The 5,459-nt window shown below is 40.7% G+C and overlaps 1 pseudogene across 1 annotated transcript; it reads left to right on the top strand.

The window, feature by feature from the left end:
- The first annotated feature begins 1,503 nt into the window (after positions 1–1,503).
- LOC306792932 (photoreceptor outer segment membrane glycoprotein 2-like) lies at positions 1,504–2,086 on the top strand (annotated as a pseudogene). The gene has a single exon. The product of its transcript is annotated as a photoreceptor outer segment membrane glycoprotein 2-like (transcript).
- Positions 2,087–5,459: the final 3,373 nt, after the last annotated feature.

Here is a 5,459-nt window from a genome sequence, read left to right as displayed (position 1 = left end):
GTTTGATTGTAACAGTTTAGTTTGATTGTAACAGTTTAGTTTGATTGTAACAGTTTAGTTTGATTGTAACAGTTTAGTTTGATGGTAACAGTTTAGTTTGATTGTAACAGTTTAGTTTGATGGTAACAGTTTAGTTTGATGGTAACAGTTTAGTTTGATTGTAACAGTTTAGTTTGATTGTAACAGTTTAGTTTGATTGTAACAGTTCAGTTTGATGGTAACAGTTTAGTTTGATGGTAACAGTTTAGTTTGATGGTAACAGTTCAGTTTGATGGTAACAGTTTAGTTTGATTGTAACAGTTTAGTTTGATGATAACAGTTCAGTTTGATTGTAACAGTTCAGTTTGATTGTAACAGTTTAGGTTGATTATAACAGTTTAGTTTGATGATAACAGTTTAGTTTGATGATAACAGTTTAGTTTGATGATAACAGTTTAGTTTGATGATAACAGTTTAGTTTGATGATAACCCAGTTTAGTTTGATGATAACAGTTTAGTTTGATTACAACAGTTTAGTTTGATTGTAACAGTTTGATCAGAATAGTTATTGATCGTTTTGTGTATCCGTGACATCACCTGATCAAAGATAGTTTCTGTGAGAGAGATGCTCCTCTCTGATGGATCTCTTCCTCATAGTAGTAGCTCTATATTAGTAGGTTAATATGCTCAGATTCTGATTAACATGTGGAATATGATTCTTATTGATTATGAGATTAATGGTTCAGTTTTATTTAATGTTTTTGCAGTGAGTCCTGGTTGTGGAGTCGTTGACTGCAGTCAAGAGAACCTAAAATACCTCGTTAATCTCCTTATGATGCTCTGAGAGCAGCTTTCTCTGAACCTTCAACTCCAAACCCTGAAAGCTGAACTCTTAACCGTGAACTATGAAAGCTGAACCCTGGACACTAAACCCTGAACCCAGAAGAAAGAATCTAGAATACCACACAGGGCTACGACTTGGTTAACTTTGAATAGAGTTTACGCTCGGCCCCATTTTGTGAGTCAGAACTAGAACCTTCCAAATAGAAGCATGAGGGTTCAACAGATGAGAGGCAAGAAAAATCTGATTGTACGAAACAATCTGGCAAGAACCAACGACTGAAACTCAACACATTGTAAAACATCTACACTGTAGAATGTTTCATTCTCCAGTTTTACAATTCAATGTTGAAGCCGTTTCATTTCAGAAAACAAATGTTTCAGACTGAGTTTTCGGGAAATGTGTTTAAAGTGTCTCACAAGACATTGAGAAGACAAACAAGTACTTTTGAATTTGTCATTTAAAGGGGAAATCTGAGTTGAGGTGGTTATTAACCAACTAATGGACCAAAAGTTTTCAACATTGCTACAAACAACCTGCTGAAAGTAATTTAGCCACGAAGATGATGTAATGTGGAAAGTTGGCGTCTTCTGAATGCAGCCCCTAGTGTTCGTAAGCGGTACAGGACCTTAAGTCCAGTTCTCCACCATGTTTCTGCCGACTTGGACGTGAGACGTAAAAACATGGTGGTGGGGAAGCTGACCTTCACCAAGCCGGAGAGAGAGAAGCTAGCAAAGGTCCTCTGGCTGCTCAACTGGATCTCCGTCTTGACCGGAGCGATCCTGTTCAGCCTGGGCTTGTTCCTCAAAGTAGAGATCGAGAGATGGCAGGAAGTGATGTCAGAGGGGATCCTCTACATGCCACACATGCTGATCACCACCGGCCTGGCCGCCTGCTGCATCAACTTCCTGGGTGGGAAGATCTGCCTGGACTGCACCGACACCAACAAGTTCCTGCGCTGGAAGCTGGTGATGATGCCGTACATCATCTGCACCTTGTTCTTCACCACCCTCCGTCCTGGGGGGGGCGCTAATGTGCTATAGCGTCCGGAGCCAGCTGGAAGACTCGCTGGCCCTGGGCCTGAGGAACGCCATGCAGTACTACAAGGACACTGACACGCCGGGCCGCTGCTACCTGAAGAAGACGCTGGACCTGCTGCAGATCCAGTTCCAATGCTGTGGGAACTCCAGGTATCAGGACTGGTTCTAGGTTCAGTGGATCAGCAACCGCTACCTGGACATGACCAGCAGCAGCGTGGTGGAGTAAGTGTATCTTTACGCTGTGTGTCCTCGTGAGTTCGGTCATGTCCATGGCGCCGTTTAGCAGCCGACAGCTCGCGCTGCCCGACTGCAATCCGCTCACAAAAAAGACCCAAAAAACAGCTAAAGGTACACAAAAAAAACCCGTGAACCCGACACACCCCACTACACTACCATATACCCCACTACACTACCATATACCCCACTACACTATCATATACCCCACTACACTATCATATACCCCACTACACTACCATATACCCCACTACACTATCATATACCCCACTACACTATCATATACCCCACTACACTATCATATACCCCACTACACTATCATATACCTCACTACACTATCATATACCCCACTACACTACCATATACCCCACTACACTATCATATACCCCACTACACTACCATATACCCCACTACACTATCATATACCCCACTACACTATCATATACCCCACTACACTACCATATACCCCACTACACTATCATATACCTCACTACACTATCATATACCCCACTACACTATCATATACCCCACTACACTATCATATACCCCACTACACTATCATATACCCCACTACACTATCATATACCACACTACACTATCATATACCCCACTACACTATCATATACCTCACTACACTATCATATACCCCACTACACTATCATATACCCCATTACACTATCATATACCCCACTACACTATCATATACCTCACTACACTACCATATACCCCATTACACTATCATATACCCCACTACACTACCATATACCCCACTACACTACCATATACCCCACTACACTATCATATACCTCACTACACTATCATATACCCCACTACACTATCATATACCCCACTACACTATCATATACCCCACTACACTATCATATACCCCACTACACTATCATATACCCCACTACACTATCATATACCTCACTACACTATCATATACCTCACTACACTATCATATACCCCACTACACTATCATATACCCCACTACACTATCATATACCCCACTACACTACCATATACCTCACTACACTACCATATACCCCATTACACTATCATATACCCCACTACACTACCATATACCCCACTACACTATCATATACCCCACTACACTATCATATACCCCACTACACTATCATATACCCCACTACACTATCATATACCCCACTACACTATCATATACCCCACTACACTACCATATACCCCACTACACTATCATATACCTAACTACACTACCATATACCACACTACACTATCATATACCTCACTACACTATCATATACCCCACTACACTATCATATACCCCACTACACTATCATATACCCCACTACACTACCATATACCCCACTACACTATCATATACCTAACTACACTACCATATACCCCACTACACTACCATATACCCCACTACACTATCATATACCTAACTACACTACCACATACCACACTACACTATCATATACCTAACTACACTACCATATACCACACTACACTATCATATACCTCACTACACTATCATATACCCCACTACACTACCATATACCCCACTACACTATCATATACCTAACTACACTATCATATACCCCACTACACTACCATATACCCCACTACACTATCATATACCCCACTACACTATCATATACCCCACTACACTATCATATACCCCACTACACTATCATATACCCCACTACACTACCATATACCTCACTACACTATCATATACCTCACTACACTACCATATACCCCACTACACTATCATATACCTAACTACACTACCATATACCACACTACACTATCATATACCTCACTACACTATCATATACCCCACTACACTACCATATACCCCACTACACTATCATATACCTCACTACACTACCATATACCCCACTACACTATCATATACCTAACTACACTATCATATACCCCACTACACTATCATATACCCCACTACACTACCATATACCCCACTACACTATCATATACAACATTACCCAGTGAAGACAAAAGTCGAAAAATCACTATTAATCGCTCTCAAACACCTCTGTTCTCCTTCCACTCACAGAGAGAGAGAGACAGAGAGACTCTGTTTAAATATTTGATTCCATATTTAATAATAAATATGACCTACATCATTTCATATTTAATATTTAATGATCTGCTCTGAATCTCGTTCGTGTTTTAGTATGATTGTAATATAATACTATAATATATTATATATTATAATATACATAAATATATATTATAATATTATAATATATATTATATTTAATGAGCTGCTCTTCATGTTTTATTTTAAAAACATTTTTAATTTTAATTTTATTGTAATATTATAATATTATAATATCATAATATTATAATATATAATATATATTCATATTATAATATTATAATAGTTGTATTTCTCTCTCGTGATGCATTCAGGTCACGTTGTCGTCCTAGTTTGTGGGAGCTCCAGCAGCCCCTTCCCGTTTGTTTCTAGGTCAACATGTGAGAACTGAGCAGCTCTTCATGTCTTTGAACGCATCACTGAGTGTCTATGTGGAGGAAAGTTTTATTGAAACCAAACCAACCTCCGGATGACAAAGCAGTCATGGCCGCCGGCTGCGGGTTGCCTGGAAACGAGTGAATGCTGCTTTGTTCAAACACACAAAACTTTATTTAAAATTCAGATCCACGAACAGAACCTCTGCAGACTTAATGAAGCAGTGACGTCACATACAGTTGTATTCTTTAAACATTCTGTTTTAAAACATCTCACATCATATTAATCAATAAGATCAAAGGGAAGCCCCGCCCACCACCTTGCTTTAAGTCACGGGATTGGACACTTTTTTGACAGAGGATTGACAGAGGCGCTCATTAAAGTACTCTGGACCAATCACTGCCCTGGACACACATGGGCCCGCCCATCTCATTACCATACAGTAACAGCGCCCTTAACATAACACGTACTGGCCCTTTAAATCACTCACTCATGTGCCGTGTTCAGGGTCTGTTCGTGAGGCGTTCACTGACCTGCTGCTGCTGCACGTGAACCAACCTCAGCCAATAGGAGGAGGGGGAGGCTGAGGAGGGCCGTGATTGGCTGTAGGCAGGAGTAGGGTGAGCTGACGTCACTGCTGCTGAGAACCACGTAGGTCTGGAGATACTAGGTTTATATACTGGGAGATACTAGATAGATAGATAGATAACTAGAGCCAGTTAAAGCAACTAATCTGTTAGTCACACACACACACAGACACACAATAACACTCACACACAGCCTCCTGAAAGTGATAAATAATTTAAAGCTGCAGTAGAAAGTGATTTGTCACCACCAGGGTGCCCATCCCCCCCCCCCCTCCGTGTTTCAGAGGGATTTA

This window comes from Melanostigma gelatinosum, assembly GCF_949748355.1.
Source record: "Melanostigma gelatinosum genome assembly, chromosome: 19".
Classification (NCBI taxonomy): domain Eukaryota; kingdom Metazoa; phylum Chordata; class Actinopteri; order Perciformes; family Zoarcidae; genus Melanostigma; species Melanostigma gelatinosum.
This window is presented reverse-complemented; position numbering and strand designations above follow the sequence as displayed.